The 14,988-nt window shown below is 45.3% G+C and overlaps 2 pseudogenes; both read left to right on the forward strand.

Moving 5' to 3' along the window:
* The window catches only part of LOC142761721 (uncharacterized), a 76,356-nt pseudogene extending 67,738 nt beyond the window's left edge, over nt 1-8,618 (forward strand).
* Nucleotides 8,619-8,676: 58 nt separating this feature from the next.
* LOC119168621 (uncharacterized) lies at nt 8,677-13,071 on the forward strand (annotated as a pseudogene).
* The last annotated feature ends 1,917 nt before the right edge of the window (nt 13,072-14,988 follow it).

Raw genomic sequence — 14,988 nt, forward strand, 5'->3', positions numbered from 1 at the left:
CTCAATAATGGCAGATCAAAGCAATACACAAGTATGCACCCTCCACAATAGTTGCATACAATAGGTCACCAATCAAACAACGTACTACACAGTACAATCAGCCACACTCAAAACAACGGACACAGACAACAATACGCACTACAATGCAGTCGCATGCATTAAACAACCAAGACACTTAAAGACTAAAGAGATAGAAAACCTATTCAGTCCAAAGTTCTTGGAACAAAAGTCTGGATGATGCTCTTCCGAGAATCACTCACTCAAAGTCCAGCGTTGTTGTCGTTCCGCTGCCCCTGAAGTTTCTCTTCCAGGAAACCTCGCCGAAGTTTCTCTTCTAGGAAACCTCGCGTCTTCAATTGGCCACTCTCCAGGCTTCAACTTCTTCGCCGGAAACACGTCGGCTTCACACACGCAGCTGTTGCCACGCGTCTTCGCTCGATAGCGGTAAACACACACTCTTGCCTGTAGCCCGAGTCGTCACCCCTCAGGTGGAAATCATCTCTTCTCCTGCTTTGTCTCCACGGACAAAACCTTCGCCGACTACACGGCGGAATCCCTACGCGCTATGGCGCTAACTTCCGTCTTCTCCTGATCTCTCGTCTCCGCTGCTCGGTTAAATACCTTCCGCACGACATTCCAGAAAGTTCTCCTCATTTCGTCGGCGCGATGCGCAGCGAAGGCTGGGGGATAGTGCGAGACTGTACGAGGGCCGTCCCCGACAGATGACTCAACCCGGCATAACACGCCCCTTTCCTTCTAGAAATTTCTAGTGCTTGCTCGGCCACCGATGTGGAGTGAGGAGGTTCGTCGGCGAAGCCACGCTTCCGAGAGGAGAGGCTCGCGCGCCCGGGAAACCTTTAGATGTTTTTGTTTTCTTTTTCTTTCTTTTTCGTTGACCTCGCGGCGTCACTCCGGCGGTTCGTCGCGAGAATTTGGCGCCGCGCCCTTTTTGAGCGCTCGTTCTGTGACACTGCCCCCCCACTTTAACAATATTATCTCATAATATTCAAAACCACACAAACGAGCGCGAACAGTCCCCACACTCTCAAAGGCTGTAACATAGTCCGTCGCTCATGACACGTCCCATTCACAATATATCACTCAATACGATTGGACATTTCAATTCAATCTCACACACATGAAATATAACCGCTGGTACATGAGTAAAACGCTTCATCACACATTCCAAACAATACAAATATACAAACCTCTCATTACCACAATTGTACAATACTATACATCACGTCACAACACAAACACTTCGACACTTGTGACACAGGATAACAAGAACATTAACACAACATATAGCACTCAGCCCTGCCAAACACAATTCGGTTCCGCCTCAGCACCTATCCTGTGCATTTCGAGCGGCGCTTGCGCCCTTTCTTGCGGTTCTCTCTCGATCTCTCCTTATTGTTTTTGCTCGTTTTGTTCCGGCGAGCCCCTTCCAACAACGGTATCTGAGGCAGCGTCTCAGCCATTGTTGTCACTTCCGACACCGTTAACGGGTCATAACATTCGACGGGTCCTGTCTGTTTATTTACCAGCTTGTTCATGTCTCTACATTTGGCCCGGCTGGCCGACTCCGTCGCCTTTACACTGCCTGTCGGTTGAGGTCGTGCCGACGTAAGTCCAGCTGCCCGGCCCGTGAACTCATTCAACACGATCATCTTCTCATTCACTGTCTCTTGCGCCGCGGCTTCACCTTGGGCTCTAGTGAGATCCGTCACGGGCTGCTCCTCCACTGTATCTCGCGGTCGCTGGGTTGGCGAGGGCTCTATCTTAGGGTCTTCTCCCAAACATTCCGGATCATTCGGTCCTCGTGCCCCGTCGATGTTTCCGATGACAAGGTCGTACAGGGGGTCGTCATGCATAAAGCAGTAACCTTCCCGCTGAAGTACGGGGTGTCAACCTCAATTTCTGCTTCGGGAAGCATCCGAACCGTACGGTCAATTAGGCAAACCGGTTTCGTTCTGCCTGTCAACTCACTTTCCCGTACCAAATTTCTCCGCACGATAACCGTGAAGCTACCGGTGTCTCTTAGAACCGTAATCTTCTTGCCTGCAACCTTTCCAGGCAGCGTTGGCATTCCCTTCGTAACACCGGTTGGCTGTTTTGACATTACAGCACCCACAATAGGAATTTTCTCCCCATTCTTCAAGTCTACGAATCCATCGGTGACGGCATTATTATCAGATTTCGGTGCCGCTTGCACACAGGATACCTGGTGAGTTTGACTCACTCTGTTCCGACAAGCGTCTGCTTTGTGCCCAGTCTGACCACACTTGAAACATTTTACTACCGTAGGGCTCGTAAAGATCGTTCGACAGTTTTTCGCGCGATGACCGACTCGGTTACACAGAAAACAACCCGGAGTGCTCTCCGGTGCACGCTTCTTTTCTTCGGGAGCCGATTTCTTCGAATCTTCAGGACACCCCTTCTTGACTCTGGCCAAATTAGTTCCACCTTGCGCTTCCAAGAATTGATCAGCCAATTCGAACATGCCTTCAAGTGACTCAGCCTTCCTCTCTTTCAAGTACAGCGACAGGCTTGGGTGGCAACTAGTAAGAAATTGTTCTCTAATTAGGAGCTCTCTAGGCTCATCGTACTCCTGCGCTGTCCCTGAAAGTTCAATCTATCTGTCGAAATAATGACAAAGTCGGGCGGCATACTGCGTAGCCGTCTCACCATCAGCTGGCTTTCCTGTCCGAAATCTGTCCCGGAATCCTTCCACGGTAAATCTAAATCGCTTCAGCAAAGCCGCTTTCACCTTTGCATAGTTGGCTGCATCGGTCGGCGTCAGCCTGCCGTACACACTGAGCGCTTCACCACTCAAGCAGGTACTCAAAGCAGTTGCCCATTGATGTTCCGGCCAATTCTGGCTCTTCGCAATCGTCTCAAATCGGTGAAGATACGCGTCAAGGTCGTCCTTCCTTTCATCAAACGCTACGAGCAGCTTGCTTGGGTTCAAGCGGAAGCTGTGGTCCTCCCGTTCGCTGCTTTCAACTCTAGCTTGGACCGGAGTTTCACTTCGCTGTTGCAAACGGAGCCGCTCAAGTTCCATCTCGTGCTGCCGCTGCCGTTCCCTTTAAGCCATCTCCGCTTCTCTTTCTTCTTTCGCCCTCTCAGCTGCCAGTCTTTCTCTCTCCAGCTGCAACTTTAATTGTTGCTCTCTTTCTTCGTTCAGCTGTCGCTCCCTTGCCTCTCTTTCTTCTCTCGCCCTTTCGGCTGCCAACTTTTCTCTCTCCAGCTCCAACTTGAATTGCTGCTCTCTTTCTTTCTTCAGCTGTCGCTCTTTTGCCTCTCTTTCTTCTTTCAGCTGTCGCTCCTTTGCTTCTCTTTCTTCTCTCGCCCTTTCAGCGGCCAGCCTTTCTCTCTCCAACTCAGCTGCTTTTTCTTCCTTGACCCTCTCAGCTGCCAACCTCTCTCGTTCCAACTCAGCTGCTTTTTCTTCCCTGGCCCTTTCAGCTGCCAACCTCTCTCTCTCCACCACCTCTTTCTCCTTCTGGCTTACCCACTTCCGTAGTTCGGCGCCAGAAAGACCCATCTTCTCACCAAGAGCTACTAACTTTTCGAGATCCATTTTGTCCCGCAAATAAAACCTTGCCGTGTGAAAAAAATATCTGCCTAAATCAGTCTATCGGAACACTCTCCTGCACCCGTTAACGAGAACACTGCGCAACACACAAAATCGTTCCGATAGCAGTATCAACAACTCGAGGCTCTTTCTCACTACTTTGGACACACTGTGCACCAAAAGGTCCTGTGTCGCGGACGCCAGAATAATTGTCACAGGTCCCGTTAATTAGGGATGCGATCGCCGGGCTAATTACAAGGGCCGAAGTACCGGCCCCCCGAACCGCACCACGAAAGCGTGGACAATTTAGAAGTGGTTCTTTTTGGCACACCAGCGGACGCCGGCTGTGGCCCAAAGAACGAGTCAGAGCCGAGAGTTGATAAACAAACAAAATTATATTCTCAATAATGGCAGATCAAAGCAATACACAAGTATGCACCCTCCACAATAGTTGCATACAATATGTCACCAATCAAAGAACGTACTACACAGTACAATCAGCCACACTCAACACAACGGACACAGACAACAATACGCACTACAATGCAGTGGCATGCATTAAACAACCAAGACACTTAAAGACTAAAGAGATAGAAAACCTATTCAGTCCAAAGTTCTTGGAACAAAAGTCTGGATGATGCTCTTCCGAGAATCACTCACTCAAAGTCCAGCGTTGTTGTCGTTCCGGTGCCCCTGAAGTTTCTCTTCCAGGAAACCTCGCTGAAGTTTCTCTTCTAGGAAACCTCGCGTCTTCAATTGGCCACTCTCCAGGCTTCAACTTCTTCACCGGAAATACGTCGGCTTCACACACGCCGCTGTTGCCACGCGTCTTCGCTCGATAGCGGTAAACACACACTCTTGCCTGTAGCTCGAGTCGTCACCCCTCAGGTGGAAATCATCTCTTCTCCTGCTTTGTCTCCACGGACAAAACCTTCGCCGACTACACGGCGGAATCCCTACGCGCTCTGGCGCTAACTTCCGTCTTCTCCTTCGAAGTTTCTCTTCCAGGAAACCTCACGTCTTCTCCTGCTTTGTCCCTACGGACAAAACCTTCGCTGACTACATGGCGGGATACCCTACGCGCTCTGGCGCTAACTTCCGTCTTCTCCTGATCACTCGTCTCCGCTGCTCGGTTAAATACCTTCCGCGCGACATTCCAGAAAGTTCTCATTTCGTCGGCGCGATGCGCAGCGAAGGCTGGGGGATAGCACGAGACCGAACGAGGGCCATCCCCGACACATGACTCAACCCGGCATAACACGCCCCTTTCGTTCTATAAATTTCCAGTGCTTGCTCGGCCGCCGATGTGGGGTGAGGAGGTTCGTCGGCAAAGCCACGCTTCCGAGAGGAGAGGCTCGCGCGCCCGGGGAGCCTTTAGATGTTTGTTTTTTTTTCTTTCTTTTTCGTTGACCTCGCGGCGTCACTCCGGCGGTTCGTCGCGAGAATTTGGCGGCGCGCCCTTTTTGAGCGCTCGTTCTGTGACACCAGTGGCATATGCAGTTGATGCTAATGAAATCGCAGCTTTGAAAACAAAACTTTGTTCGAAAACGTCGAAATTACTGATCCGGTATTGGATACATGATAAGGTATTTAGTGCAGATGTCTAAAAAGCATAAGGCGGTGAAGTGTTTTCTTAAATTTTTGACGCCGCTGCACATTAAAAGTTATTCTGACCACTCTCTGGCGCATAATTCATGAACATGTATAGCTATATACAAGACCACAAGAGCATGGCTAACGAGGATAGTGCGTTACAAGGAACCAGTGCCTAGAGTGCCTTGGCAGGCATTAAATCGCATCTTTTCATTGCATATGATACAATGTTTTCGGAAGACCATCCATTATCATCAGAACATGAGCTAGACCTTGAGGAACAGCTTGGCGTCGCCTGCCATGTAAGTAAGTTGTGCTGCAACCAACTAGTCATTCTTTGCAAACACACGCGTAGCACAACGGCAAATAGTAGACGGTGGCGTGTTAGTATATTGCCTATTTTTCTTCAAGGAGTAATAATATTACGAATTAACCACTTAAGAACCATATTGAAAGGAACCAATAATATTCGAACCACCGAACAGTGCTTGTTACCGTTGCCTTCTCACTAATGCATTGCTTATGAAGTAGAGCTGTCGTTTCTATAAACTTAATGGTGTACTTTCGTTTCATTTAGTTATGGTTTGCATGAAACTGTTAGAAAGTATAGCTATTGCATATTATTTGGCAGATCCATAGTCAGGAAATTTTTTCGGGAAGGGAAGGCACTTTCGAAAAGCCTTGAAACACATCCATTTTTATTAATTTTCAGTAAAACACATACAACCATTAGAATTTCGGGAGGGGAGGGGCACCTTTCTGGCTACGGGCCTGTTACGTGGCAGCCGCTTGTAATGATACCGTTTTAGAACTTTAAAGCCGTATATATATATATATAAATATATATATATATATATATATATATATATATATATATATATACATATATATATATATATATATATATATATAAAGAGACAGAAAGAGAGATTTATTTTGCTGCACGTGTGTACAACTAGTGTCGTCGGTATTTGCAGGGGTGTCGCAAGCATTTCCTTCTACCTCAGCACCGCGGGAAAGCGTCGGTGAAGCACCTCGGTCTTTAAAAGCCAGCAAGGTCGGCAAACACGCAAGTTCAGCGTGCACATTTACCACAAGATATTTTTACACCTTTGTGAGACATGTATGGGAGCTGCACCTGAGCAAGGTTTATTTGATATGCACAAGGTGCAGAAAGAGATTCCTGAACATGGTTCGGTACAAACTGCATACGGACAGCGGATGCGCATCATCTCAAATGAATGACTGTGGAATTACGAGTAGTCTCAAAGAGCAACCGAGCGTGTCCCCGGCTCAGAGGCAGACATTTGTTTCTACGGCCGCAAATGTATGCAGTGGCTCGTTCGATGCAGCATCAGGGTATGCGGAGAACGATGTGCACAATGCGGTAGACGAATTTTCTAGTACAGATATCCTCACAAAGCTCTAATGTCTGGCAAAACAGCTTGAGTCGCACTATACATGTCCGATAGGGGGAGTCGATGCAGTTGTTGTGGGGTTAAAAAGATATTTTATCGACTGCTGGAACATCCGTTTATGTGCCTGCAGTTGAAAATGACAGATCAAGAAACGCACTATATGCTTCTCAAGAAATTCCTGTTCCAGCAGAGGAAGTGAAGCTTCGGCATGCTGAGAAAGGTTACTTTGTGCCACTGAAGAGACTGATTGAGAACTTGCAACATCACCCGAGCTATGCGCACCTTTTTCAGTGTGCTTTGGAGACGTCAAATGATGCGTTGCTCAGAGATTTCACCGACGGAACACGTTTTCAAATGCACCCAATTGCAAGTTTTTATCAGATGAACACTATTGTGATGCTTTTGTACAGCGATGATAATGAATTGACCAATCCTCTAGGCATGAAAAAAGGCCGTAGAGGCAAGCTAACTCTGTCTTATGTCTCTTTTTTTAACGTTCCACCGTCAGAAACATCCAAAGTAGCCAGCATATTCTTACTTGGAGTGGGAAAAGCAAATTCGTTTAAATCACAAGAAGCAAAGCATTTGCTTCTTCAAGGATTTGTTTCCACGTTAAATTGACTTCAAAGTGGCTGTGCACTAAAGACTGCCTGTGGTAAAGAAGTCTTTTTTGGTTTTGGCTCGCCTATATTGGGGACTCCTCGGCATGCCAAAATATAGCAGGCTTTAAAGAAAGCTTCAGTAAGAATGTCCGTTTGGCGTGCCAGATGTGCAAAGTTCCTACAACTGATTTTCTCAACTTTGAATATGAAATACAATGCCCACTACGTACAGAGTCCCAGTACCAAGATTTGCTAGCGCTTGGGGCAGAAACTTCAAATAAGGACCGTACTTCATTGTCAGCACAGTGCGAAATTAAGCCAAGATCTGTCCTTGCCGAAATCGCTAATTTCTCACTCCTCACAGACTTGCTATATGACCCAATGCACATTCTGTTAGAGGGGGTCGTTCCTCTTGAGGTGGCATTGTTGAGTAAGTTTGCTGTCAGGGAGGCAATGTGGATGAGTTTCAGCGAACTGAATGCTGCCTTGTCACAGTTCTGCTTTCATAGACATGTCAGTAAAAGTAATTACCCCCGGAACTTTGAGTCAGACTTCAGCTTTCCATGTTCGGCAAGCTCCAGTTAAATACTTTTTTGTGTTTTCTCATTATTATCGATGGACATATGCCTGAAGAGGCTGCACAAGGTCCTCATTGCGAATGTTTTCGGCTGCTGTGTGTCATCACACAATGATTCATTTCTCCTGTTATCTCCCCACATACACTCAGGGAGACTGAATGCATGGTAGCGCGCCATTACGAGCTTTTTTGCAACTATATTGTTCTGAGTCATTCAAACCGAAACTGAACATGCTGGTGCATATGGTTTCTCAAATACGAAAATGTGTTCCTTCCCACGACCACTGAACCATGCGATTTGAAAGTAAAAATGCTATTCCGAAATCAAAATGTTCTGGAATTTCAAAAACACTCCATTATCTGTTGCCAATTACTATAAGATGAGAATGTGCAATCACTTGTCGGAGGGGCCTCGTCAGCCCAAGCTGGTAGCTACAGAAAGTGTTACTGCAACAAATGTAGGTGCACCAGTGGGCTTGACGTCGGTTTTTTTGCCATCTGGACTGGACCCTTGTGGTATTGGCCTGACAGCTATGTCCATGCATTCTGCCTTTGTCTCTGGTGTGCGAATCTCTGTTTCTGATGTGGTTGTATTTCAACAAAATGAGGTTCCGATGTTTGGCGAAATAGAAACAATTGTACCTTGGTCAGGCAAGACTTTCATCTCTCTTCTGGTCTTAGCCAAAGTGAGCTATTCACAACGGCTGAATGCATTTGCGCTGCTGAAGACACCGCACAGTGTTGTGATTAAACCTGAACTGCTTTCGTGTCACTGGCCACATTATACTTACGCCAGAAATGATGTCGTTTATGCTGTCACAAAATGTATCCATGAGTCACCTCTCTTGTAATGCCTGTGACTTTGGCGCCTTTTATTCCTATCGTTGCTTCATGCGAATAAAATGCAGCATGTACTTGGTGTGAGAGATCCCTTGTGAATAAAGCTTGTTTTCTTTCTGCTTAGGAATTTCGTGACTGGCTCCTTCACAATATGGCAGAATTCTCTGACAGCGTTCAGCCTGTCCTGCAAGAAAAAGCAGTTTCAGAAAGGCTGCAAAAAAAAAATTCCCGGCAGCTATGCGCAGAATTGACCTTGTTTCTGGAGTAAGTTTTCCTCTTCGCTGTGCAACCATGCTGTTCTGTTTTGCTGCTTTAGATTGAGTTCACAGCTCTTAATTTTAGATCTAAATATACACCAAAGCACGCAGCTTAAGTCGTATGGTTAGTTACAACCTTGGTTACAAAGTTACAGGTTACCCATTCCTGAATGGCTCTGTAGCCATTAAGAAAGTTTGCATGAACCACTGGTTCGGATAATGCACAGTGGAGCTTATAACAGTGCATGGGCAGGTGCTCGCGCTGTGTTTTTTAGATATCAAATGTTTTCTCGAATGCGGAAAAAGGTACATCAAAGCGCCAGCATGTGATTAAACCTTGAATTAGGTCGCAAGTGCTACTCTGTTATATCAGTGGTCCTTGCTGATATTGTGCATCATCTTTCTGTGGTGAGGGATAGAAGGATCTGAATTTTTTTCTTTTAGTGAGAATAATCTCATTACCACTGGGAACAAGGGGGAGCATCACTCAATCTACAAAGTTCTTGGTCAAGCACTCGCCGCGAAATACCCTGCGATTCTGCGGGATGAGCCTGAAGAGCACCTTTAGGCTACGAGGACCCATGTTTATGTAAGTACTCTGAAAAGCGCTGTGTATAACAAGCTGATGCTCCTTTCAAATGAAAGTATACTTTTTGTTCTAATCGTTGTAGGCAGTTCTGTTGGCTTCACTGATTCATGTCAGAGCACACCTTGTCTCTCATCGGCATTCAGAGGTTTACAAGTGTGCTCTGTTTCATTTTTACTTCCTCAAAGGACTAATGCAGCAAATTTGGTGGTGCTAGCTGTTCTAAGTTAATGTCTTTAGAGTGCATATGACTTTTAAATATGTGCCACTTTAGGTAGAAAAAAAACAGTTTTTAATTTGAAGGTCGCAAGCATATTTAATTTCTTTCAGAGCCTATTCATCAAGAGATTGACTGCGGCTCGACAGGTGCGGAATTACAGAAAATTGAAAAGAGCGCATGTCACTGTTCTTTCACCCACCACTGAGATCACAAAGAAGAATGCTGTTGCCGAGCAACAGGTTTGTTTTTATGTGCAATTTTGATTACATAGTTTTGAACATTCGTAACTCGTAGTCACTTTCATTCTTTTAATGTGTTTCAGGCCTCAAAAGCGGCCCATTTTAGCGCGTGATGCTTGACACACAAAGGATGCAGGCCCTCCTAAAGTGACGTACGAAGAACGCCGGAAAAACCACGATGATCCACTGCCCAAGTATTTCTTGCTAGAAGAAACTGTAAGTGCAAGTCTATTTCCGAGTCCAAAGAATGCATGGCAAAGAATGCATGCCGGCATTTTCTAATATTCTGCTGCATGGAATAGCAGGTCACTGATATATAAAACTGTGAATTGCCCCGCCACGGTGTTCTAGTGGCTAAGGTACTCGGCTGCTGAGCCACAGGTCGCGGGTTCAAATCCCGGCTGTGGCGGCTGCATTTCCGATGTAGGCGAAAATGTTGTAGGCCCGTGTGCTCAGATTTGGGTGCACGTTGAAGAACCCCAGGTGGTCGAAATTTCTGGAGCCCTCCACTACGGCGTCTCTCATAATCATATGGTGGTTTTGGGACGTTAAACCTCACATATCAATCATCAATCAAATCAACTGTGACTTCTGTAAATTCCTATCCTACTCTCAGGTCGAATTGCGCCAAGCAAGATTTTCTCTACCATCGTGATAAAGGAGCGCATTTTATTGCCTAAATGCACCGAAACTTTGCCTCCGAGACGGCATGCTCAGCCTGATCTCGGAGGTCATGACCAAGATTAGCGACAATGCGAAACAGATGCGTCAATATATTAGTGCTCTGCAGACGTCACGTGTAACAGAAGCGTCCCGGTAAGTTGTGCTCTCAGTTATCGAAATTCTCCTTTGCTACTTGAGACGTTTTGCAATCGCACGGCCAGTGAATCTTGTTGCCGTAGTGTGCTCCGCCGTGCAGAGCCATAGAGCAAAAAAAAAAAACAGCTTCGGAAGGAGCTCACGAGTCATGCACAAGCGAACCTCTTCTAACTGAATGTTTTGTTTTACGAGTCGATTGATTCTGCGCAGGCGGTATATTTGCGCACTTGATCAATAAAAACGGTTTATGCGTGACCGCACGTGTTGATTGATTTGTGGGGTTTATCGTCCCGAAACCACCATATGATTATGAGAGACGCCGTAGTGGAGGGCTCCGGAAATTTCGACCACCTGGGGTTCTTTAACGTGCACCCAAATCTGAGTACACGGGCCTACAACATTTCCACCTCCATCGGAAATGCAGCCGCCACAGCCGGGATTTGATCCCGCGACCTGCGGGTTAGCAGCCGAGTACCTTAGCCACTAGACCACCGTGGCGGGGTGATAGCACGTGTTCATCTACATGAAACGTATGTTGAGTCGTGTTTAAGCTCAGGTTTTTCTCATTTTAAGCTGTATTTGGTGTCACCAGTGCGCCTAATCTCACACTATTTTGAAGCAATGTGTTCTGTATACGACTACGTCTTGCTGTGAGTGCGCGAATACTCAAATAGCGAGCGGACGAATCATTCGAATCGCTATGATAGAGGGAAAGGGCGACGTGATGGCGGCCTAGGAGGCCGTGCCGTCGTCGATGCATTACTTTAGATGCAGGAGAAAGCGCGAGGTCGTTTCAGCTGAAGCGCTCAGGCATAGCGTTCTCGGTGCATCAATGCGAGCCAAAGCGCCTCCTTTTTGCCTGGCTGCGAGTGGCCGCGCTACCATGTCCCCTGAGATCGGCTAATCTCGGAGGCCATGGTATATCCAGTACGCGATAGTCGGAATATTCGACGTGAACACCCGCACAGTGCTAGAGGTCGCGGGCGCCGAGGACATATATTCTCGCGCTCGAGGTCGTCTAGCGAATGATCCGTGTCATTTTTGGCACAAAAGTAGCCTCGAGCATAACGCAGCCGTAGCGCATGATCCTTTGTCTGTCGCACATATTGATCTTGCAGTAATCCACACGCTGTAAACTTGGAATAGCCCTTCCGTACTTAGATGGAAAACTGGAAAGGGAAATGCTCTATGCAAAAATATTCCAGTAAAATGCAGAACTGAGAGCCTCATTGGTATTCAGCACAGCAGAACATCACGCATTCATTAGCATCCTAGCAAAAAAAAGCACCTTGTTTGTTCAACGGGGATCCCATATATAAAAATGTTTTCTTTAGTTTCGTTACACCCATGCTAAAAAACGAAACGGCCTGGCTTGGAAACTTCACGAGATGTATAAACCAAGGTCTTGGCACCTTCCTCAATCAAACACGAAAATTGTGCAGGCTCTCATGACAGGCTGGGTATTATTCTTTCAAACGAGCAGAAACAAATTAGTTACCTTCTTTTTCAAATTTAAAGGCACAGGAGTATCGCTCTGGAGCATGCCAGTACTATAGAGCTATGCTTGGAAATCCAAGTATTGAAATAGTCTTAAGCAGTGTGCATGCAGTCGCTAAGTGCTCCGAAATGCATGTTTAGGTGCTCCAAACTGCTCCAAAACTAACATTTTGTTACTACAAATCTCAAATCGTGAGGGGGACCAGTGCACTTATCCAGTGTATAATTGTTATTAAATGGTCAAAATTAATATTGTATTGCTTTACGTCCTGATATCATGAGGGATAACTGAAAGAAAGCTTTATTTTGTCGTTAATATTAATGATCACTCTTGCTTTCTCTTGACTGTTTTTCTCCAGCTTTGCATCGAAGTCGAGCTTAGGTTTAAAAGCAGCATTGGTGACCTGGAGAGAAAGCTAAGAGCAGTGTCGGAAGCGTTTTCATGCAGAGAACAACGTGAATGCAAATTCATCGACATCATCAAGCACTTGCAAGGCCATTCAAGGCACACGCTTATCAACGAGGTTTGTGGAATGATTACTAGACGCATACACTTATCAATTACTACTGCATGAAGCGCTTTCTCACAATATGAATTTCGCTTTAATTATCACAGTCATATAAGAATGCTCCAAATTCTTGTTTTTTTTTTAATCTCACTTGAGTATGCTGAGAAAGGATTTTTGCCGTGCTGTTTCTTTATGGCGCTATTGTGATATTTTAGAGATAGCTCTACCGGATGACGTGCAAATCACTACACCCCATGTGTATACCTGTCCTGAACACACTTGCGTTTACGCTGGAAGCTCTGAGCAAATAATCCGGATGTCTAATAGAAATATATAGCGGGCCCTCATTTTTTTGCCTGCTGGCATATCACATCAAAAATATTGAGTACCCGCCTGCATTCTCACCAGTCCTTGTCCTGCTGCGAAAGATTGCCTTGCCGGACACACCCGTGCCTCGTGGACTGCTCACAAACCGCCTGAAGAATCTTCTTTTGCTCTTGAGAAAGAGGAGTGTGTAGCCTTGTACTCCACTGATATTTTTGTTTGTCTTGGTTTTGTCCGCCGTTTTGCTGCTTGGGTATTATATTGTATACAGGTAACAGTGCAGCATATATGAGAGTTGCCTTTTCAGTCCTTGAGAAAGCACGGACATTTTAATAAAGGACGTTTTGAATGTAACTTATGTCTTTTCGATTGCTGTATACCTTTTTGAAGGTTACATTCCGAAAGAAAAAGGTGTGTTCTACATAAACAAGATTTAACCTTCAATTTTGTAACCAGTAGAAAGGTTACAAATGCAGAGTTTAAACTTATGTAACTCTTTGGTTAAAGGTGCACAAAAACGTGAAAAAGTTCACCTTTGCATAGGTTACCATATTCAGAGTGTATAAGTACCTGGGAACCATAATAGCGCATGTCCAAGCTATTGGCAGGCAAACATAGAAAAGTACGGCTAAACAGAATTTAGAAAACTGTACCTTCTATCTGTTAGAGCCACGGAAGATTGACTAATGCATTTGTTAGAACACCTATTTTTATTGGGGGTTTCCGTAGGTTCGCGTGTTAGTTTACCTGTACGTGATAACAAAATATCTACATCGCGAAAGACGGGATCACAGTGGCATGATTTACAATTATCTGACAAGTGTGAAAAATTTTCTCTTCCTGGTGAGTTAGCATGCTATTTAAGTCGTCTATTAATGTGCACATTTTTACAGGTTAGTCGTATGAGATATACCACCCCTTCTCAGCATGTTATGGACTTCAATTCTTCTATTGGGTGAAAGCTACGTTATTTGTCCCCTATTTTAAAATTTTTGCAAACCAACTGAAACTAATGTCGTGCCTTAATAGGGGCGCTGAAAACAACACCAATTCCATACCTCCAGGCAATCTTTTTTTTTACCGTGAGGAAACTTATGAATGTATGGCCGAACCGCACAGTTTTTTTATTATTACTGAAGCGGTTCATTGAAGGTTAAGGCTGCATGTCCTTCACTATCCTTTTAACTTTGTCAACAGCTCGTGTGATGGCCTGTTCCGGAAAACCTACTGAGGATAGCCGCGCTACTTGTTTTGAAAAGCTTTCTTCAATTGCGTGATAACAAGGCTTTACCATAGCCCCTCGAAGAAAAGACACTGCAATTTTATTTTTCACATTTGTGTAATGAACTCACCTCTACTGGACCAGGCGTTTTACCGATACGGGGCTGTACAACCCACACATACGGTTAGGGAAAAATCTCATTCATAGGTTTTAAAATGCAGCTAGTTGTCTTTTGCTATCTCATGGATACACTTGTGTCGCAGGCCACATTCACGAAACACTTTCAGTGCATTCACATTAATGAGCCCTGGGATAATCAGCCTCGTCCAGTATGAATAACATATTACCAACAAAGTGAAGAATTCTCTTAGTCATGCCTTGCTTTGAACGGGATGTTTGAGTTTTTAGTCCACTCTTGCTAGAAAAATATTACTAAGTAGAGGGACTACCTTAGAACATATACATATGTCAGTTTTTTGCACATATATTCCTTGATTCCACTCGACATAAGTAAAATTCAAATAAAACAGCAGAATTTCGGTGAAACTTTCCACTTGAATTCCGCATTCATTTCTGAACTTTATTTCGTCATTGTCATCCCAAATTTACTGTTTTACACTTCTTACCAACTCAGAGTGCGGAATGAAGTAAAATGTTATACGTGAATACTGAAGGCTCCGCATTCCTTTGGTTTTTCTCCTCTAAATG

Source organism: Rhipicephalus microplus, chromosome 6 (assembly GCF_043290135.1).
Source record: "Rhipicephalus microplus isolate Deutch F79 chromosome 6, USDA_Rmic, whole genome shotgun sequence".
NCBI lineage: Eukaryota > Metazoa > Arthropoda > Arachnida > Ixodida > Ixodidae > Rhipicephalus > Rhipicephalus microplus.